Here is a 24086-nt window from a genome sequence, read left to right as displayed (position 1 = left end):
GAGTGAAGAATTTGGTCCAGACAAGTTTTATGACTCCAACTCTTTTGGCTTTTCAGAGAAAATGAATAACTAGAATGAGACAGTTTTATGAAGGCGATAAATAACCTCTAATTGGTACCATAGTAAACCTCAAACAAGTGTCTGCTACTATGGATAACCTGAAAATTGCCTTCGTCTGAGACTGCATATTTAGTAGCTGGAATTTTCCAAGGAGCCAAAGCGTTATGCATCCAAATCCCACTAAAACTCAATAGGAATTGAGCACCAAACTCCTTTTAGTCTCATTTGAAAAATCCCAGACAGTCTTTACATACAAAAGGGAGGTAAGTCTTCCACATTAAACACGGAAATAAAACTACCCTGATTTATTTGTGGGAGAGGATAATTATATAGTGAGTTAGTAACAGATGATGATCCAGCAGAAGAAGTTATCAAGTCTTGCTTCTGGGCTTTTTCCTGGCTGGTTGAAAGTGAATTCCACTTTAAAGAGGGAAGTAAGTTTGAAAAGAACACTAATATGACTGGGGATGACTTTTTGGTCCTGCCTGCCAAGTACTGTACTGGCCACCAATATTGTTTGGCATAAGCCACTTGTTTGAGGTGGGGAAGGAAAAGAGATTAACCTGGTAAAATCCTCTTTAGAAGCCACCATCTGTGTCACGTAAGCATCCTAGCTCTGCCTATGGTCAGACATTGATTGTTGTTAACATTTCATCTGTAGCTCCAGCGAGGAAAAACCTCACAGAAGGGCTAGTATTTTCTCAAAACTACTTCTTAGTTAATGGTCTTGAGGGTTGAATTATATAAAGCTTGTGAGGAAGCAGGTGGACTGCAGCTTGCTCGTTGCCTGAGAGGGAAAGAAAAAAGTTTAAAACCACCCCTCCCATCTTAAACTTATTTTTAGTTTGACACATCTGTGCTCACCAAGGCTTTTGCCTGCATCAGCCCTCAGTAGTGCAGCAACCAGCCCAGAACAGTAATGGTGGTAAAGCACAGGTGCTAGTTGCTCTGGGCAGAAAAACAAGAAGTATATTCTGCTCTATATGAAGTTCCAATTTGTGGATATGCGATTCTCCCTCTCCATTTTCCTGCAACCCCATCAGAAGGAAACAGGAGTAATTTGTTAACTTCCTTCCCCTTGACTGATTTCAACTACATATATTTTTTATAAATAAAACTGCATAGGTGCAACCAAATTAGAAACAACATTATGGAGGGGGGGATATGAATAAGGAATAACATGGCATATAATGTCTACATTTAGGATTATGGTTTGTTTTTAAAGTAAGGAAAAGATGGAGACCATATTTCACATTGCATAAGATGATAATTTGCATTTCACAGCACCCTTTCAGAGTGTTTTACAAACACTGACTGATCTTCACAACGCCAGTGGGAAGTAGGTAAATAGTTCCCCATTTTAAAGACAGACAAACCAAATGCTACACACACAATTCTCCCCTTGTGGAGAGGATGAGGAACAAGTTCATTAAGTGACACGAGTAACATTTGTCACGACTGGAAGGCGCTCAGAATATTGTGGTGATGGGGGTAACATAAGAATCTACATAGAATAGAATTGGGCATTATAGAATTTTAGAAAAGTGGAACCCATCTGAATTATACATCTGTTCCTCTAATTTACATTTCAGCTGATGAGCTGATGGGGCATCAGCAGGACTCATTTTAATAATTTCTTTATAGACATTTTCCAAGTAAGACTGCTAGTGATGGGTTGATTAATCTCTTTTTAATGATAATCCCAATTCCCCCTCTAGTCCCAGTGTCTGATTGCTGATCTGCGTGCTGGAGAGACACAGCTGCCATGCAGGCTAGCTCCAGTCCATCTGCTGAACACTGCACATGCTGTTTGCTTGACTTGGGGTGGATTGAGAGGAAGAGATATGAAAATGGATGAGTGACGAGACCACAGGACAATTAGTCATTCCCCCCCACTTTTGTCTCCCAGCAGACTCTCAAACTGCAGTAGCTTTTCTCAATTGAGAGGAAACTATATATAATGCAGTACCTAGACTCCACACTCCTTGGGGTGGGATTGTGTCTTTACAGAGAAGAAAGTGTTATAATGCTGTGGGCAATGAGTACAAATCTTCAAAAGCCACCTAAACCCATTGATGTCAATTGGAATTTTCCTGTTGATGTAAGTGGACTTTGAATTAGGCCATTTATATTTTGGAATAACAGGTTATGCTAACAGACCCTCATTCTTGCGGGTGCAGTCTCAGTTCTTAGCAGGTATTTTTCATAAACAGGTCGATTTCAGTGAATAATTTAGTGAACACATTTTAACAAATCTAGCCCTTGTAACAGCTCAGAGAATATTCATCAGCAAACTGCCATTTTCTTGAGTTTATTTAACATTCAATCCAGAGTAAAACATTCATCAAATAAGCTTGACTGTGAATGCCAAATTCAAGATCAGTTGCAATTGATCAGATAAATCACATAGTATTTCTGATCCCTATTTGGACAAAGATATAAATGCTTCTGGAGTAGGATTCCAGGTGTCCGGTTTTCGGGTAAACAGTGAGGTGGCAAAGTTTACAGGTGATACAAAATTACTTTTGATCCTTTAAAGTATCTGGCACTAGCTACTGTCAGAAGACAGGATACTGGCCTAGATGGACCATTGATGGGACCCACTATGGTCATTCTTATGTTCCTAAATCAAAACATAAAAATAGCACAACAATTTCAAAAAGAATCCTAAGAGCTGGCAGAAGTAAAAAAGTAAGTTAAAATGGCCTAACAATGATTCCATTACAGGCACAGAGGAAGAATAAGCAGCCTTCTATAACTATAAAATATCAAACAGTATTCACTGGCAACACATTGATTCTCCTGAAAAGGAAACCTAGGATAAATAGATGCAGTCATGCAGCATGTGTGCACACAGGGGAGGGTATAACTATGACAGCATTTAAGAAGTATCTGATCTCTAAAAGCTCAGGGCCATGTGACCTTTAACAGCACTCAGGATTAAATGTCTGTTTGGGATGTTGTTAAACAAGTCAGGCTCCTCAAAAGGACTAGAACACAGAAGTAACCAGAACTATTTTGAAGCGCAATCAGAAAGATGTGAATGAGGAACATCATAATGCAAAAATACACCCTAGGATAATGATTTTACTGGGCGTCGGGCTTACTGTTCAGGTTTTCTTTGGTATGTCTTAATTGAGACTGATGGTTAGTTTCAGCAGTTCAGGTTTTCCCCCAGTATTCCAGGGGACACTGATTATGAAGGAAAGTTCTCTCCTCATGATGACTTATAATCTTTGATGTAATAATGAACTGATAGCCGCCTGACTCAATGTACTACACAGCCTGGCATACAAATAACTTTGAATCTATGAGGCAAAACTAGATCAACTGGAGTTGTCCTTAAGACCTTGCGTCCTGGCAGCTGAACTTTGCACTCAAATGACTTTGTGATAGCTCACTAGGCTTGAATCTCAATCCCAGGTTTGGAAGGTCAGACTTTTCCACTATCCTGTCCATCGTCTATAGTCTAAAACTAAAGATGAGAGAGTCTCGCATTGCTAGGCAACTTACAGGAGGTGCATTTAAAAAAAAATCTACTCTATATATTTACTTGGCTGTAAGCCAGACCACTTAAGGTTCTGCCATGTACTCTATATATTGTGGCCTTTGTTACATAAAACAGCACCATGTAATGTAACCAAAGCACAATGAATTAATAAATTTTAAATTACAAGTCAGCCAGATTTGTTTAATTAGTAGTAAGTATATCCGTATGATCATGGAAGGATGTCGGTGTATTTTCATCACATCATAAAACTTAACTCAAGAGTCAACAGTGAAAGGCCAGGACATCTCTTCCAGTCACTGATTCCATATGAAATCTAGGCAAGTAGCTTTCTGTTACTGTGACTCAGTTTACTCATCTGTAGAAGGAGGCTAATATTTCCTAAGTCACAGGGTGTTGCAAGGCACCTTATTATTTAATATTCATAATAATCCGGGTTATTTCAGAATTGCTGAAGGACCAAGCAAGAACAGGCCCCCATTTTGCTAGGCACTGTACAGAGTAGTAGATAGATTAGTCTTTTCAGAGCAGAGACTAAATAGACCAGACAGACACAAGGGGAGGGAAGGGGAAGAACACACTAGCAGAGTGAACAATGTAATGGCAGCAACACGTTATTTCCATGTTTTGTTTTGTTTTTCGGGAGGGCATAGTTAGGAGGGGGCAATCTAAATAGAAAGAAAAGTCAAGGGAGAGGAGATAGGGAAGGGAACTGAAGGGGCAGAGGGGCAGCTATTGAGTGAAGACAAGGTGAAGACTGTGAGGGAGGGGGATGGTTGGAGCAAACAGCCAATCAGCACAGGGCAGAGATGGTCCAGTCAAAACTATAGAAAGTTCTCTGAAAGCCCCTGTGTTGGTTGGTTCTGCAGCTGTTTATGCAGGCTGGAGTTTCGCAGGTTCTTCTCTGCACTTATTCCACAAGGTCACATGGTTGGAGGGTGGTGGGAAGGCAGACATCTCCTGGGTCCTAGTTTTTCCAGAGTGGAATGAGGGTGGGATCTCCCTTGTACAATTCTGTTTTTGGGAGGAATGCTGTGAGGAAGGCTGGCCCTGGCTGAGTCCAATTCACAATATTCTTAAGACACATTGAGAACCTCCAGAGAAAGGGTCCTTGAAGTGTGAAGTAACTAGCACAGCTCTTCATATACAGTGCAAGAAGATTTTCCAGTTAATTTGACACACTGGATACACCAAATGTACTTTGCATAACAGGAGGTGGGAAGGAGAAAAAAGAAGTAATTTATTGGTTCAGTGACAGTCAGTCTTCAAAGTTCCATGAGGAAGGAACCATGTCTTGCTCTGGTTTGTATAGCTCCAAGAGGTGGGAGGGATAGCTCAGTGGTTTGAGCATTGGCCTGGAAACCCAGGGTTGTGAGTTCAATCCTTGAGGGGACCATTTAGGGATCTGGGGCAAAATCAGTACTTGGTCCTGCTAGTGAAGGCAGGGGACTGGACTCAATGACCTTCAAGGTTCCTTCCAGTTCTATGAGATAGGTATATCTCTATATGTTAATACTAAAACTCCTCATAATGGTGAATGTTTACAAGCTGCATTATATGTAGTAAACGTGGTATACCTCTCTGGTCCAGCCTCCTTTAAAGCCATAGCCTACTGAAAAAAAGCTGCTTAAACATACTCTTTTAAATAAAGCTTACCATTTCAGGACAATGCTATTGCTAAACTCCAAGAACTGATAAGCCCGGAGAGCTTTTAACCTTTGCCCTAGCAGGCAGACAGCAAAATGGGGAACCCCAACATCTCAAACTTCTGATGATCCCAGAGACATGTCTGTCTATGAGTAAACCAAATTCTCATAAGCAGTTTATGCTTTGGGCTCAGCTCCACCAGGGTCTTCATTCTAACACAGTGGAGAGCAGCATGGTTGGTTATTTTCTAAGGGGGAAGAGGGTGACTTTTGTCCATATGTTAAGGAAAGAAATAGGATGCACAAACTGTAGAAAAGGCAAAAGGCAGACGAGTTAAATGTGGCACAGCACACAAGGGTGGTATTGTGGAACTGTACTTGGAATAGGTGTGCACTTTGGGGTGCCTCAGTAGATAGACTGTTGAACTGTAAGAAGGCAACGATAGATAAGGAGTTTCATGGTAGGTAGGAAGACTGACATTCATTGAACAGTGGCTCTCTAACCATGGTCCATGGAGAGACCTCTTAGAGGATGGAAGTGATAGCTATTGAAGGTGGGGAAAATATATAAGGAGGGAAGATATGAATTGCTGGACTGAATATGGGACTGGTAGTGAGGAATGAATGCTGGTTCCAACATGGACTCCCTCTGACTCTGAGCAAGTCTAAACCCTTCTGCCTCTGTTTCTTCTTCTACAAAATGTGGCTAAGAATTCTTTGGCTCACAGGAGCGCTGAGAGAATTAATTTGTTGGTAAAGTGCCTTGAACATGAAAATGTAATCACATTTACCAAAATGGAGTATAGATTGCCTGCCTTTCTAACATTAAAGACTTGTCTTAGGAGTCTGGTTTGATTATTATGGGTTTGGACAAGCCATGGTTTCAGATCTATTGTTTGAGTTTTCCCAGGTTGGTTATCCTGATGCCTATGACTTGTTAGTTGGAGGCCCTTTGGTCCAAGTTCACTTAAACACTAGCCCAAAATCTAATCTTAAACTCCATGGGACCATATCCAATTTCTATTTTATTATTGACTACAGAAGACAATATTGCAGACTCCCCAACATTCTTAGGAATCTTTTAATTAGTGCCGATCACAGAAACTTGGTAGATGTGCAATTAATTCTTTTAAATGGTCAGAGCAAGCTATTTCAAACAACAAAAGCCAAAACACGAATGGCACTGCATCTTAATGAGAACAAGTGCAGCACAGCTGAGTGTCTTTGTTCTTGCCTTCCTTTTTTTTTTTTTTAACTGGCTTCTGCTTAGGAAAGTGAACACATTCTTCACAATGTTGGCAAGGTTCTAAGAAGGAAATTCCTCCTAAGCCACAGAGGTTGAGCCAGCTATGCAATCCCTCCTTCCTTTGGATTGTCTAGTCTCTCATTTGCCAGCTCCCTTGCTGCTTATTCCACCCCATCACACCACCAGGACCAGTGGTGCTGTTTCTGGAATTCCTTCTCCAATGGCCTTTATTCAGGTTCCGCCCTGGGACCACACTGACAAACGGTACCAATTCAGCAAAACATTGCATGCTTAACTCGAATTGACTGAGATCTTCAGCATGTTAGAAGCATGGAGAGGAACAGTCTCTTCCTCACACCTCAACAACTGACTCCGTTCTCCAGTTCAGTAGTCCACCTCTACTCAGCAGATCACTTGACTGTCTAAAGTTAAGCACATGCTTAAATGAGCCAGACTGCTGAATTGAAGAATGAGGCTCTATCCATGTTTCTAAACAGGCCAAGAATCATGCTGAAGATAAGCTAATCTAACAAAGCACACTGGATAACTTGCAATTCTATAGCACCTTCCATCCATAGATATTCATTAATTAAGCTTCTCACCACAGGTTGGTAGTTATTGTGCTTTGTTTTCAGACAGGGAGACAGTGCTGCAGAGAGGTAAAGAATTTGATTTTTCAGGACTGCTGGACCTGTGTAGTTGCAATTGAAATCAATGGTTGCTGTAGGAGCTCAGTGGCTTTGAATTTCAGGCGTAAGCGATATGTAAATGGTTTCAGAGAGGGGAATCAAATGCTGGAGTGGCCTCCCAGTCCCCTGCTCTAACTGCTAGACTACACTTTCAGTGTAATAATATTGGACCTGTCCACTGATATGGAAAGTTAAATGGAGCCCTTCTAGAAAAGACGGGTTTTAAATCAATTCAAATATTTTGGTTCTGAAGTTTTGATGGGAAAAGTCTTTTTAAACATGTAAATTAAGAGATTTGTAATTTTCCCAGTTTAGATTTTGTTTCTTAAATGAGAAATCATATCAGTGCATCATAATCAAACAACGCCAGCTACAGAGCAGCAAAGTGCTGCACTCATGGAAATAAACAGTGCATCTGCAAAAGCCATAAAGATAGTAGAAAGTACACAAATGCAGACAGGGGACTGTGTGAAATACAGACAGAATAACTGAGAAGCCCCTGATAAAGAACTGAGGGATGTGTATAGGAGGAGGGGTTGCTTGTGGACAAAGGATTACTTATGTACCGATAGAACACAATGTGACAGGGCACTGGGGGAGGGAGGGGAGCTGAAAAAGCTATAGAATGTGGCAATCCTTCCAGTATAGGAAACTCAATATCAACACATGCGGATAGTGAAGTTCTGAGAGATTTTCTCAGAGAGCTATATGAAGTGAGACCCACATACTAGGTGGCTTCAAGCTTTCCCAGTATAACAGGAGCCACCTCTTTGCCATTAAAAGACTTAATATTAGGGGCAACATGTAAAGTACTAGGATGTAGGCCCAAATTAGCCATTTTTGCCGTGGTGATAATTGGAACATAATTCTTATTGCTGGGTGCTTTCACCACAGTTATCTATCACCAGATGTCCCTTCTCACCAGTAATCTTTAAGCCCTTCAGTGATTTAGCAGTTACCTGACCTTACTTCCAACAGTAGAAGTTTTGCTATAGTTCAGGACTGCATAAAGACTTCAGAATTTAGCCCTAAATTTGCACCAGAAGCAGAGAATGTGGCCACGGTTGTCAATCAGTAACTAGGATATGTCTACACAGCACACTAAACCTGGGCCCGCATGACCTGTGCCTAGGGTGACCAGACAGCAAGTGTGAAAAATCAGGATGGGGGGGGGAAGGGGAATAGGAGCCTACATAAGAAAAAGACCCAAAAATTGGGACTGTCCCTATAAAATCGGGACATCTGGCAACCCTACCTGTGCCTGCACACTTGGTATTTTCAAGCCTGCCTTTGAGCATCCACACTGCATGGGAAACCTGGGCCTTACAACCAAGCTGGTGCATCCATACTGCACAATGCAGACTTGAGTCAGAACTTCAGCTGCTGTGGACATATACCATCGTATCCCAAGAGTCCTTGGTGAGTTGTGGGAGAACTTGTCTGTTCTGAGAGAGTTGGCTGGAAGTGCGTTTAGCCTGCAAACACATCCAGTCAAGCCATTTTGCATCTGCATGCCCTCAGCAGCCACAGCCCAAGATGGATCCTGACACAGTGGAAGAACTTCTCCATCTTATACTCTGTCCTGGTTTGGGAAACATGCAGACCATCTGCAAGATGCTGGAGGACATTTCACTGGCAGTTTCTGAACTGCCCAAGGCACCTCTCAGAGGGGGATACTGACATGCCAGCTGCTACCCAGCTGATGCCAGTCATGCCTGTTGCCTTGGTCACATTCCCCTTTTGTAGACCGGCGCTTCTGGAGTGGGGCCACAAGCACAGACTGGTGGGACCATGTTGTCACATGCACCTGGGATGACCAACGCCTAAAGAAGCAGACATTCCTGGAGGTTTGTGATCAGCTTGCACCAACCCTCCAGCACCACATGAGGGAGGACAGGCCAATTCAGAAGCTGGTCCTTATAGCCATCTGGAAGCTGGCTTCTCCCAGACTGCTACAGGTCTGTGGGTAACCCGTTTGGAGTTGACATATCAATTGTGGGGGTGGTTGTGGCAGAGGCTTGTGAGGCGATCAGGACTGTGATATATCCAGAGGCGATGGGTGTTACAAATGTTCCTGAAATAGTTGCTGGGGCCACTGATGTAGCAAGGAGCACATGAATACATAAACCACCAAGGGTATTATTCCATCATTGTGCAGGCCCTGGCTGACCAAAGGGCAGATTCATAGACACTAATGTGGGATGTACAGGCAGGGCGCATGGTGGCAGGGTTTTCTGGAGATCAGGACTTGACCTTCATGGACAAACTGAGACATTATTGTTAGAAACAGAGTCACTGTCCTCACTGTTATTCTAGGGGACCCCACTAACCCCCCGCTGCCGGGCTTATGAAACCAGACCTATCTTTCAGAAGACCTGGCAAAACAGAAAGTTCAGCTACATGGTCAGTAGCTGTAGGATGGTGGTGGAACATGCATTTGGCAGACTGAAATCCTGTTGGCACTGCCTTCAAAACTGTTTGGATGCCAGTGTCATCAATGCAGTCTGCATTATTGTGGCCTGCTGTGTTCTGTACACTGTCTGCCAGGACAAGGGGGAAGCCCTTTTCACCAGGAGTTGCCTCAAGACACTGCTGGATTTCTGAACTGGCGCACACAGCTTGACAGTGCACCTGTCATCTCACACACACACACACACACACACACCCCAACCAGAAATCAGGGATGCTTTGTGTCCCCACATAATGGGTTTGCACGGTCCACGCATGAGGAAGAATGAACTGGTATTTAAGGTGATACTTTGTATGGATGTGGCAGCTGTGGGGTGTTTTTTAAATGTGTTGGTGTTATCTATTAAGAATGTTGTAAACCCTTTCATGAAATGTCTGGAGATGTGTTGTGCATTTTATAAATACTGGCCATGTGCTACAACTCACAGTTTATGGGTTACTGTGATCTCATTTTGTAAATATTTATAAGGAAATGTATTGAGAATGGGCACATGATGACGTTCAGTACCGTTTGTGCTACTTTTAACATTAGACATAATAAGCTTTCTATTGTATCGTGTGCAAATTCAACACTTTTATTTTACACACTACATATGGGCATTTACATACCAGAAAAGCAGACCAGTTGCCGTCAAAACGTACAACATAATCAGCTCACTGCCAAAACAGTGAAAGGTGAATGTTCCCAAACATATCCAGCTATTCCTGGATGTCCCCTGTCCCTCTGTTCTCCTTGGCCCTTCTGGTGCATTTTGCATGTGTGGGCCACAAATAGCCTGGCGTGGATGAATGCACAGGGTACATCTGTCCATTCCATATGCTACTGTTCATTGCACATGACAAGGTGCAGCTACTTCCCGAATTGTCCAAAGGCTGCAGGACACGATAATGTGGAGAGTACTCAGACTGCTTTAATTCAAGGTCAAAAGATTTTTTTTTTTTAAAAATCAGTGAGCTTTATTGTATTCACACAAAACACCAGCCACTTCAGATATTCTTTGGAGCAGCACTGAAAGCCATCACACATCATGGGAAAAATTCAATTGAAATGATTTCTACAACCTCTTCATTTTTGGTGGGGTGAGGGGGAGGGGGACAGGGGGGACGGAGAACTTATGAGTGGCCTAGTCACCAGCTGTGGTTTTTCAATCCTGTCAGGCAGGGGAAGCTCTGGAGAATATGGATATTCTGGAGGTCCCCAAGTGGAAGTGTGAATTTCAGTTTCAGGACAGCCATCCATATGCACTAAGGGTGCATATTTAGGGTCTAGTGACGGACCAGCACATCTCAGAATGGGCGGGGGGGGGGGGGGGGGAGATGGGGGAAGAGGGCTTGTGAGTTACAATGTGGCCATGGCTGGCTTATAAAGTGCGCTGAATAGACAGGAGGGGTATGTGAAGCTACTAATTGTGAAGCTCCAAACCTTACTTATAGCCATCAGTAGCTAGTACACATTTCATGATAACTGCTTGTTTAGCGTCCCCGCCCCCTGCTCTTTTCATGGTGTCCATTTTGAATCTCCTGTGGTTTCAGAGAAAAAGGAGAGGGTGGAAGGGGAATGTTCCACCCTAAATGGAAGCACACCAAACCCACGGTTTGTGTTAATAACTTAATAGGCCCAGAAGCTGGAAATCTCCCATCTACATATTAATACAAACAAACAGAAATGTACCAGGCTCCAGCTCTGGGGCTTGCTTTGACACCAGTTCTGCAGCCTGCTTCTCCCCAGGGCCATCTCCAAACAACTCCTCTGAGTACAGACCTGGGATGTGCTGTAGCTGCTTTGGCAGTATAGCCAGGGCCGCCCAGAGGATTCAGGGGGGCTGGGGCAAAGCAGGGGAGCTGCGGCACTTGTACTCATCCGGCGGCGGTCCGGGTCTTTGGCAGCATTTCGGCGGCAGGGGGCCCTCCAGTCACTCTGCGACTTCGGCAGCACAGAAGCCCTCCCCTGCCCCCGCCAAAGATCCGGAGCGACTGAAGGCCCCTCCCCCCCCCGCTGCTGAAATGGATTTAAAGGTTGCAGTGGCAAAGCTTATACAATGAAGACGCTTGTGGATGCTAAGCAACATGAATGCAGATGTTAGTTGACTAAAGATCCAGTAATAATTCCTAGAATCAATCCAATGAACAAATAAGAATAAGAAAGCAATTCTGAGAAGACTGATGCATTGAGGTGTGGTGTGTGCTGCTTGTTTGTTCCCTGCCCCCACTTTTTCTTCCCCACTCCCCACTCCAGAGTAGCTTTCAGATCTACTAAGCCCTTTGGAGTTTTCAGAAAAATCGGTCTTTTAGGATGGCTAAGTGATTTCCTTAGAGAGGCTTCACTGCACCCAGCTCCAAGGAACACTGGCCAGATGGCTTGCAAAACACTCTCCCAATCAACTATTTTCTAAAAATTAGACTGAAAAGGTGGAGTTTCAGGGACCATGGGTTATTGTAGATCTCGATTACATTCTCCTTTGCTCAGAATGAGGCTTTTGCTGATGCTAAAAGACAGCTTTGAGACCTGAGTGTTGCCTCGAGAGTACAGTATTCAGTCAAGAGGCGAGTGAACTATGAAGAATATTTTTATGTTCTAAGGAGGCTGAGATTTTTTTTTTTAAAGCCAAGAAACCTGAAGCAACAGTGGCAACTCTGTCATCCGCTTGAGACAAGACCGAAGCAGGCTAATTTTAGTCACTATGCACTATGTAAGCTGAAAAATAAAATAACTGAACTAGAGAATGTTAAAGTGCTGACACTGCTGAGCTCTGTGCTGGACCCAAACAAAAAGGCCTTGCCCTAAGGCATTTATAGACTGAGTTACAAAATTAGTTTGTAATTGAAAATAACATTCAGCTTCCCTTTGTGATCCCCTCACTACTGTAAAAGAGAGAGTCCCTGTGGTGTGGGCCCATTTGAAGTCTACATAGTGTACTGGAAATTGAATTGGACGTATCAATGACTGCAGAATGTATATTGCCTAGTTTGTAACTGAAAGTAACATTCTTGTCTGTATGGTCAGACACACACTTTATCTAGCTATCTTTTCCTGTCATTCTATATAGATCACATCACAGTATGAAAAGTAACATTAACCAATTAACATAGATAAGGCGTTCCTCAGTTATATGTGCTCACTGGCTATTTTCACACAGCCATATAGTAAAGAGATCTGTACAGTTTAACTGTGAATGTTCAGTAGTTTAGTATTAACAATGGATTTTCCCCTGGTGAAAAAAGAATTAAAGAATATTCCAGGGTTAGGCTAGTTGGGCAGTGGGTGAACAGTATTGCCAACTCATGGTTTTAAAATCATGAGTGTTCAGTTCCCAGCTCATAGTCAAGTGTGAATCTCAGCTTTCATTTAATAATAATAATAATAATAATAATAATAAAAAATAAAAAATTCTAGCCTTCATTTGTGGAGAAAGGCTTGAAAAAGTGACCTGAGTGCACACTAAAGACTCAAAAGAAAGAAAAAAACCCCACACCAAATCTTACTATATTTTAAAATCACATGTTTTTTCCATCCTAACTCATGTTTGAATGCTTCAGGTTGGTAGTACTGGGTTTAAGGTCACTGGCAATTGAGTTTCCTGAAGGAGGGCCCTGTAGCCCACCCCCTCCCATTCTAGTAGGCAGCCTAGACACTATATACATTTTTCCCCCCAAAAAATCCTTCTGATAAGTTAGATACATAATAGGCACAATACTGCTCCCAGTGAAGACATTGGAAGGGTTCCCATTGACTTCAGTGGTAGAAAGACAATGCCCATTGTGTGTGTATAAAGGAAAACAAGTAGCTCAATGTTTTGTTTTAAATAGTACCGTCCACATATTTGGTATTATTACAGAGTCCTTAGAGAGCTTTTATCGATACTGAACTTTGCTGGTGACAATATTTAATCTGATCCTCTTACGAATTGGTGTGTTTAATTTTAGCTTTGTTATTAACCAGGGCTTGACAGTATATGAGTAAAAGATTGTGGCAGATACAGAGGGATGAAGTACAGTTGACGTAATGCAAGTTATGGGTTACAGTAAATACACAACTTTATTAAGGGTTATCAGTGATCTATTTTTACACAGAGGGGTTCAGAGTTCAGTGCATCTAAACACAAGCAGTAAATCATTCTCTTTAATAAAGGCCCCTCTAATATTAAAGTTACCAGAGGATCTGCAATTCATATTGTCCCTTCTGTCAAAAGTCATTTTATGTTTTTTTTAATTACTTTGTATTTTAAACAAACTACTTCTCTATTCTGTACTTTCAACATTGTGAATAGATTTCAGATTTTTTTTAAACTTTGCTAATAACCGCTTCCAAGTTCAAATATTTCCCACCCAGACTATAAATGACATTTATTCTTTCACTCATTCCGTGAGGACTGCATCTGTAGTTCAAGTGAATACTAGAGATCAACTCATGCAAGGAAAAGGGAATCCAGAACTAGGCAGTGAGCAAAAGGAGGAACTGTTTTTGAAATATAGCATTCTCCAAAATGTAATTTACAATACACACCTACATTCGGTTAGTGACGCTGGACCTTTAAGAGAAGTTCTTGGAAGTTTGGTAAACGATCTTTGTACAGTGGTCAGAATTTCTTCCTAAAATGGGGGAGGGAAGGCGAGAGAGAGAGCAATCTTCACTCACTCTAACGTAAGTCAGTACTCTAGCTGAGTGCTCAGTCTCTTTCTGTACCCTAAGTGTTAGAAAAATGTTTCATAGTATCCTTAACCAAGTCATGTATTTTAGGCACATAGCCTCTCCCAAGGTCAAATTTCTCCCTGGTTATGTTTATGTGGAATGTCATTGCTAGAGAATTTTGAGTTTTATGGCCATTGTTCCCGATGAAGCTCACATTGAAGGACCCATGCAACCAAAGTTAAAACAAATATAGAGCTATATGTAATTCACAAGAATAGCAAACGGAGCATGCTCAGTAGGTGCCCAGCTACCACAGAAGTGGGCCTGGAGTAAGAAGCTAGAGGCAAGATATGTTTAACAATAATGATTCTAAAACAACAGGACAGAGTTGCTATCAACCCATGTGAAAATAAAGCACCTGTGCTTTGGCAGAATTGTAAGGAATTCAGTCACTCCAACTTGCCACTGGATGTCACTGGTCCTTCACACTAATAGCAGAGCAGGGACTGTATTGTTGAGACAGTAGAATATAATTTCAACACTTGGGGATTTCTGGAGCACCTCACGTAGACCCACATAAAATGATTAATCTAGTTATCCACAGGCGCTTCTGAAATATCATTAGGTGTAGGCAGCGTATTCCGTGTCCCAAACCTAAGAAGACAGAGTACGTGAGAAATATTCAAACTGAGATGAAGCTTTCCATTCCATTGGATGTTTTAATGAGACAAATCCACCCACTAACCTTGAAGAATGCTTGTGATCTATTTCTGTACACTCGTCTGTCTCATTTCATTATCCTCTGGCTTCTTGTTCAGTGTGATCCTACCACCATTTTTGATTGGGAAGAGCTTCACCTGCTTATGCTTTAAAACCATATACCAAAGAACTCAACAGATTCACAAGTGTGTCTGGGAGTAAATGTAGTCTAGATTCTGCACTATCATCTTATCCTTCACAAGCACACTTGCATCTGCTCATATGGCTGTGCCTATGGCAATTTGGCAGTGCCACTGCTTGCAATGTGGGGCCATTGTCGAGCTTAAAACCTAACTTGTATCTCATTCCTTCATATAGTCATGGAAGTTAGAAAATGAAAATGGGCTAGTAGGTCCCATCTAGTCCTTCCTCCCTGTTGGTACAGGAACGAGCAGACACCATGGTGATCCAAGCCACGAATACATACCCCAGAGAACAAAGTTACTTACAGCTCAGATTCTCCTTTCCTGTCGCACAGATACTTAAAGCCATTCTTAGGAGAAGGTTTCTTGGGAAATGAGGGTGGGTGGGGAAAGTTGCTTTCAGTAGGTCAGGCACCATCCAGGGCTCGCAGGATTGGGTTGAACTAAGTAGGAAACTAGTTGTTTTTTTGTTTATTTTCTTATTTTGGTAACGTGTCCCTTAAAAAACCTTGCCGGCTGATTTTTTTTCTGCTGAGTCATTCCGTATATTTTTCTACTGCTTTATCTGGTCTCGTTTGAAACATCAGCAGCACTGGGGCTCCTTTCATGAATTTCTTATGTGACTTCTGGTTGCTCTTGTAATAGTCAAATTTAAAAAGAACAATGCTAAACCTGTTGAGCTTGGTGAATTCCGACTGAGCCAGACGCTGCGGCTGGATTTAAAATAAAGATTTTTTTTTTTAAAAAAAGTAAAGAATATGGATAGGAGTCACAAGACGTGTATTCAAATCCCATGCCTCAAATTGTAAACCGATTTGCCAATGGGATCAGGTAGGAATCCTCTTCACCCCTATCTGTACAACTGCCTATCGGTCTAATTTAAAGTCCTTTGAAATCAATGGAACAATCGCTACTTCTCTGTACTTTGGGTCATAACTTATGAGCATTAGTGGTTGGGAGCTTGGCATCTTCACCTTCCTCTGAAGCATCAAGTATTGGCCTCTTCCCACAACAGGATATTGTATCTACCGAAGGTACTTATATGGCCTCCCTTACTGTAGTATCCGAGTGCCTCACAAGCTTTAATGTATTTAGCATCTCAGCAGTGCTGTGAGTTAGGTGAGTGCTATTATTCCACTTTACAGATGGGGAACTGAGGCAAAGAGAGAGACTAGTGCCTCACTTAAGGTCACATAGGTCATGTTTATACTATAGCTGCTACAACAGCATAGTTACAGTGCTGCTGCTGTAGCACCATAGCCTAGATGGTCCTTACATCAACAGAAGGGTTTTCTCTGTTGCTGTAGTTAATCCACCTCCACAAAAGGTGGTAGCTAGGTCGATGGAGAAATTAGTCTGTGGACTTATATGTATTTACCACGGGGTAGATCGATCGAACTAGGGCGCTTAGGGTGCAAAATTTTCTACAGCCCTGAGTGTCACAGCTAGGTTGATCTAATTTTTAAGTGTAGACCAGGCCAAAAGAAGTGGAAGAGCAGGAAATCTGACTGTGGTCTAAATCCCATGCTAATGCCCTAATTACTGCATCAAATTTCCCCTCATATTGGACTTGAGGGACTAATGGTTTGATCCAACGTGACTACTCCTAAAAAGGTGGCCAACACTTCAGGGAAGAAACAGTTCCCCTTCTGTGTAATTTTCCAGTGTGTCTTTATTACCAGGTACTAAGGCTGGGATTGTCAGAGGGATTAAGGGAGTTTTATGTCCAACTCCCATTGAATTTCAGTGTGATGAAGTGGGTATTCACCCATGAAAGCTTATGCTCCAATACTTCTGTTAGTCTATAAGATGCCACAGGACTCTTTGTCGCTTTTTACAGATCCAGACTAACACGGCTACCCCTCTGATAGTCTGAGTTAGACATCTAACTCCCCAAGGCTCCTATGAAAATCTCAGACCCAAAGATAGACTTGTGACTAAGGCCCTACTTGAATTGTGGGATGATCTCCAAATAACTGCGGCTGAGTTGCGGACAAGACATGGAAAATCGTGGAAAAGTAATAATGGACCTTTATTAATAGTGGTAATTTGGAAAAGCCAGAGTAGACCTATTGGCTTAAGAAAAATTTGCTGGAATGAAATAAACACTCAAATATTATGTTATGCCTGCAAATTTTTTTTTTGATAGCCAGACATTTTGCTGTAATTTTTTTTTTAATGAAAGTAATACAAAGTGACCGGTACAATATAAAATGCAGAAGACTAAAACACAACTGCAGTAGAAATTGAGTCCAATCACTTTAGCCTTCTCCATTTTACAGGCATTGATTGTTAGTGCCGCGCTGGTTGTATACTCAAACTGTATGCAAAACTGTGGACTCTGCAAAGTAAGCTAATTAAAATTAAATGGTGGTGAAAGCCTAATATTGCAGGAGCTGCAATATCACAAATGAAGTAGGGCCTTACTCATGGCCTATCCTGGTAATAGCTGAGAAAAATTCTCCTTTAGCTTGAAGCAGAAGGAGCAGACTTCTATCCCAAGTCTAAACGGGTGCCTTAAAATTCTGTGGCCATTGTAGTCGCTTACTAACAACTAAAGTCTTAGATTTCTGATAAATTAAAGAAGAGCTGGATAATTTGTGGGGGAGGAAAGTGTATATATCAAGGTACACACACAATAGTTAGATATGGACCTAAACGCATAGTTTGGCTACTTTCTAGCCCAATATGTTGTGCAATCCTAAACACCAAGCAACTGCAATTAGACTATAATCTGCTTTATTCAAAATAACCACCAGTTAAAGGAGATTTTACCACAGAACTGCAGTCACAAGACATCATGGTTTTCAGGGGGGAAAAAAATGCATGTAGTTTTAAAGCAGAACTGTAGACTGACACAAGCTGCTTTGTATTCAGCTTTCCTGCAGATCCACTGAGCTTCAAGGGCATCGTCTAACTAAAGTAATTGCAAATTACATGCCGAACATGAACGCTAGATGGGAACTGAAAGTTTAGCTTTATTAATAAAACAATTAGCACTCACATGCTTTATCTTAAAGCACATTTCAAATAGTCACTAGTCTTCCTTATTCCTGTGAAGAAAGTCAGTATTATCACCCCCATGTTATAGAGGAGGAAATGGACAGGCAGTTTAAATGTGTAATTATACTAGCAATAGATTGGGGGCAAAGGTGCTTTTTAAAAAATGACTTGGCCAACAGGATTTGAAACATAATTTAGCACGGACGCAGTTTAAACAACTTTATAGTAAATTTAGCTGATTGTCACTAATGGGAGCCTAGATTCAACACAAAGTTAACAGTTGTAAAAGGTGGCATTTTAAACACTTTTTTCCTCTAGTCTATTCCTTGTACAGACAGAACCTAATCAGCATTCAAGAATATAAAGGTCAGGACAGGATTAGTCACAGCCAGGATTAGAATAAGGGTTTCCTAGCTGCCATTCTTGGGCCTTGTCTACACAAGAAAGTTTCACTTTTTTTTTTAAACTAAGCTGATTTAGAAACTAATTAAACTGATGAACCCTCCTGTGTAGACACTTCTTTCATTTTAGGAGTGCCCTATATTTTAGCTGAAGTTGGTAAGGAATCAATGTAAAATAATTTGATATGATGCATTCTTCAACCGAAGTGTTTCCCTACAAGGGAGTTGCATCAGTTTAACTAAAGTTGGGTTGGGGGAAAAAACCAAACACACTTTTAGTTAAAGTGGGGTAAGTTTGTGTAGACAAGGCCTTGCACTCAAATCACTAGCCAACACCTCTTTCCCACTCTCATGTCTGACTTGTTACTTGTCCTATTTAATACACTATTGTTTGTGTGGCTTGGGTGGATCACTGATTGAGAATACACTTCCCTCTTTGCACTAACATTCATGAATTGTTGCAGAAGACACAGTTGCATGCACAGTGATGTGCCACTAATCTTTTCAGTTACAGCTTTGACCTTAAAAAAAAACAAAACAAGCCAAGCTATTTATAGCTGAGCTAATTATTTTGATACCATATGACAGTGTTGGAGTCTGTTTTCCCTTCACTCAGTTAATGCCAGTGGAAAAAGCATTCAGTACCCTTTTAATAGCACACATCAGCTATAATACAAAGACTTTGCTTGATGTTTAAAACTGCAGGATTTTGCAGTACAGCAAAGCATGCAGAAAAGAGCACAATGTGTTGTATTTCTGGGTTGCTATAGGAGAAAGTACAGTCTGTGTGGATGTGAGTAAACAATAATGGGATTGCTGTGTGTTGGGGTTTTTTTTTAAACCCTCTTTATTTAATGAGAGGATAACAAGGACCAAATCTGTGTAAACCATAGATTAACATGGCACTAGAAACTGTCTGCAGCTTCTAGAGTTCTTTCACCTGTAGATCTCAAAGCATTTTATGAAGGTGGTTAAGCTATTGCCCCATTTTACAGATGGGAAAACAAGCACAAGTGAAATGAGGTCACACAGGGATGACAGAATGAGGAATAGAACTCCTGACTCCCAGCCCTCTGATTAATCAATTGAGCCTCTTTCGGGGGTGAGGGGGTGTTTGCAGGATTGTGTACTTTCATCACACAGGGCCCAGTTCTCAGTGCAACAAAAAAGGTGCCTGGACAGGTCTCAGAACAGAACTTTTTAAAAACCAAAATGCCGAATTCCTCCTTTAGGATTAAGCAAATAGTGTATTTTTTTCTCCTAAAAGGAAATAAATGGGAGACTGATTTTATCTTGCACCAGAGCATTTCAGCTTACAAAGAAAATATTTCCTGCTGGACTAAATCAAACTAAAAATTGCTGCATTCCAATGACTCAGCAGCGGCCTATGGGGTGATGAGTTTGGAGCTCAGTCTAGTTGGCACCAGTTGAGCTCCCTGCCTAATTTCCTTCCATACACTGTCCCCTGTGCAGTTTTAGCTGAAAAATATAGGGCTGAGTGGGTATGGGGTGGTGACAATTATGATAGAGGCATATTGGTGATACATCACGGGGGTGGCTTGCCCTGCTCCTGCCTTCTGCTTTAAGTTCTGTGGCTAAGTATTTCAGACTTTCAATACAGCACCTGTATTGCTGAAGCTTTTAAATAAAACCAGAGCCAAACTGAACCTGACAATGAACAATAGTTTGCAAGAAGAGAGCGTTCATGCTGTTTCTGAACCAGTTCACCTACTCATAATTTATTCCAAACCCTTACTGTACTTTCCCCAAGGTGCCACGTGTGTGAGCTGCATTTATTTGCTATGTTATGAACTTGCTGTCGAAGGACCTTGGGTTCTCATACACGAGAAGACGATGAGAAAAACAAAGCGGGGTGGGGAAGGGTTGAGAGGCCCCTATCCCTCTGGAAGGGAGAAGAATGGATTCAAAATGGCATGTTTTCTCCTTCCCTAGAGCTGGTGGGTGCCCATCTACACAAGTCTGTGGTTTCTGGGATTGAAACTTGTAGGGGCAGCAAACAAAGTCATTTAAGCTCAGGCAGCAGAACAGGGTGTCTATGCAGCATGATCCCCCACCAACCCACTGGATTTTCTTTGTAGAAATCTGCAGGAGAGTTAGTGGGCGTGGGAGAGTTGTGTGTACTTTCTAGCCTCCTGAGGCAGTAAGGGGTAGTCACAACTATGGAGGAAAAAGCTAGCAGCCCCAGCAACATGAATCTTGGCATCCAAAGATAAGGACAGAGGAGGTACCTGTGTTAGAGTGAAGCAGGACGCTTTCCCCCATCCCATGAGAATGATTCTGAAGACTTTTCCCACCCTGAATTGGGATAAAAAGTAAAATTTTCACAAACCAATAATCCAAAAAAGGCATTTCAGATCACGTCAATCAAGGCATTTCATTTTGATTTTAATTTATAGTGTTAAAAAAACTAATTAAAATTTTGGAACAGTCATTTTGAAGCAGAAAATGAACATTTTGAACTGTCAACATGGGACATTTAGACAATTTTGAAACTTTTTCTCAAAACATTTGGAATTGAGAGATTTGTCAAAACAGATTCTTTCCTGCAAACAATTTTGGTTTTCGATGAATTGGCAGTTTCTGAAGAAAAATGTTCCAACGATGAATTCCTGACTAGCTCTATCTAAAAGTAATGCCCTCTCCCCAAAATCTGTAGAATAGCTTTTCCCATAGATCCTTGCCCTCTGCAAGGCTTGATGGTCATCATGCCTTCTTCCCCATTACAATAACCTCCCTCTGGAGGATATTCCATGAATTAGAAGTCCTAGCACTCTCCCGCTGTTGCAAGAGGAAAATAAATATATACACAACCTTTAGGCTTTAACAGACCTTTACGTTCTGTGCCTTTCCTAGTTTGCTATTTGTGGCCTTTCAAGCTTTCAAAAAGCAGGTGCTGTTTGTGAAGCCTTTCTGTGAATATTGCTTTGTTTTCATTTTATTTATCTTTTTAAAATCATGTGGGTCAAGCAGCTGCAGGTACCGTGCAATATTCATGACAGGCACTGATTTATGTAGGCATAAAGCTGTGCAGCAGAATTACAGGTTCCTGAATGTTATATGCAGATTTAATTTCTTTTTTATGACCACCGGATACAAGCAGATTTTCTTGAGGGCAAAATTTATGAGACATTCATTCATACGAGTTTTCAGGGGGCATCGCATTTATTCCTGGCAAAGGGAGAAAGGCAGGCAAAGTAATGGTAGTCCTACTTCCTGCTGAATTTGGGTGACCAAAATATGATACTGTACAGAATGTGTCTGAGGAGAACCTGTAGGAGAACACTTCAACCTCCCTGGCCACACAATAGCAGATCTTAAGGTGGCCCCCCCCAAAAAAAAAAAAGGACCAGACTAAAGAGAAACTGCTGAGCTTCAGTTCATTTGCAAATTTGACACCATCAGTTTAGGATTAAAAAAAAAACAAAGAAATTGCTGAATGCAACCAACCAGTTTCTCCTCCCTCCTCCTTCCTCACTCACAACTGCTAGAACCTCATCCTCCTCTCCTCCTGATGATTGATCTAATCTCTAGCTTGCTTCTGGCTTGCTTATTATGCTTACTGCCCCTGGAATCCTCCCATCCGCACATCCGGAGCATTTCACCCTCCACACAGCTCATGCTGCAAAACGTCTGTTAGTCTATAAGGTGCCACAGGATTCTTTGCTGCTTTTACAGAACCAGACTAACACGGCTACCCTGATACTTGTCTGAACAGGGATAGGGAGATTTCCTAATATCAGCTTTGCAACATGAACATTTTAGCTATATTCTTAACAGTGCTCACCACTGGAACATCTGAACACCTTTGGAGTATTTGTGGCTTTACTCTCTCAATCATCCTCTGAGGTAGGTTTTATCCCCATAGTACATAAGCATAGCATCCATTCCTAATTTCAATTTTGAGTATGAAACTGGATTGGATATAATTCAAGTTATTAAATGCAACCACATGGCCCAACAACTTGTGCTTGTCTAATGTGGTGACTTATTTATACTGCCCTGTGAAACAGTGCAACAGAGAGAGGGAAAAGGTATTACCCCTTTAAGGAGCAGGCTGGAGTGTATAGCCTGAGGATAATCAAGGCCACCCTGCCCTGGGGTATGAGCTATATAAACAGGAACAGGAAACAGAACAAGGAATGAGAGGAGGAGCTAGAGCCTGGTAGGCTGCAGCAGGTGCACTCGTAGGAGTCGGGTACCTGGAGACAAGCCTACTCTGATTCAGAGACTTGATGTAGACTGTAAGTTTGGGAGCTGTGAACCCAGAGCCTGATGAAATGTGTGTTGTAAGGATTCCTGGCCTGACACCTGATTAAAAGGAGATGGTATTTTGTTGATATGTATTGGCTTCTCCTTGACCCTGAGCTGTTAAACTGAAACCTATTGCTGCTCCATTTGGTGACATTAAGGTGCACAGGGCTGCAAGAGTGTGCTCAGGAACCACCTTTACAAGCCTCTTCCAGCCTCCTGGAGCCCTAGTTTCATATACTTACACCTAGCTTCAGTCCCTGAAGTCTGTTCCATTCTAGGAAGGGGAGCTTTTGTATTTTTAGTTGCCTGGGGGAAACTGCAATCCACCTGTCCAGTACTCTCCCTTCCCACTGGGGTCCTGCTCAGAGGTTCCCACTAAACACTGTCTGGTCACTGTGTTCAGCTGCTGCAACCTGGGGGAGGGAGGATACAAAGCCTATTCTAGTTTCTGCTTCCCTAAGCGAAATGGCATGTGTCCGGTTTACCAGCCAGTTCACAAACTGTTAATGCACCCATCAGACATTGCTACCTGCAAGGCAGACAGTCCAGTTATGTCCGGTGCTATTATGTCTGCAGGGGCCTAGTACAATTCAGTGTAACCCTTTCCTGGAAAGGGGAGTGAAGCATGGGCTCTCAAATGGGCACTGACCCCCATAATGTTGCTGCAGTAGATCACAGAAATGTGGGGCTGGAAGGGATCGTCAGAAGTGATCAAGTCCAGCCCTCGGTACTGAAGCAGGACCAAGTAACCCTAGGAAAAAAAGCAGTGCCAAGTGTGGTAGCTTACTAGCCTCTCTGCAGTTATCACAATGAGTCTGTATTTCTCCAGAACAAGGGGAGCTTTCCCTTCACTCTCCGTTCTCTAGCGTGCTATCCAAGACAACAAAAGGAACCGTTAACATTTGTTTTTCTCTCCACCCACGTGCAGGCTCTCAGTGCTCTATTAAAGCCCCTTCCTACACAGGGTGTAGGCAGGCTTACGCCACATACATCTCAGTATATAATTTTTTCCTATCTCTCGGGAGCAACATTTGCTATGGTGACTGGCAGGGGGTTATTTTTGTTCTTTGCCAGGACTTTTGTTAACATGCTTCTCAGTCTCTGATTGCACCCACTCCGCTAGTGATCGTACCGTATAGCGTGTAATGGCAGGTCTATCATGGAAGATGAGGGAGATGCTGAGAGTGGGTGGAATTGGATTGGGCAACGTATGTAGAAATTTCACGTTGTTAAAACTACACTCAGGTGCATTTACTTTCA

The 24086-nt window shown here is 42.0% G+C and overlaps 1 long non-coding RNA gene across 1 annotated transcript in view; it reads left to right on the top strand.

Moving 5' to 3' along the window:
* Window positions 1–22726: 22726 nt before the first annotated feature.
* Window positions 22727–24086, top strand: part of LOC120383231 — a 42920-nt gene continuing 41560 nt past the window's right edge. The window contains exon 1 of the long non-coding RNA XR_005588380.1: window positions 22727–22816. This is a non-coding gene — a long non-coding RNA (uncharacterized LOC120383231). The remainder of the gene's footprint in view (window positions 22817–24086) is intronic.

Source organism: Mauremys reevesii, linkage group 15, assembly GCF_016161935.1.
Source record: "Mauremys reevesii isolate NIE-2019 linkage group 15, ASM1616193v1, whole genome shotgun sequence".
Lineage (NCBI taxonomy): Eukaryota > Metazoa > Chordata > Testudines > Geoemydidae > Mauremys > Mauremys reevesii.
This window is presented reverse-complemented; position numbering and strand designations above follow the sequence as displayed.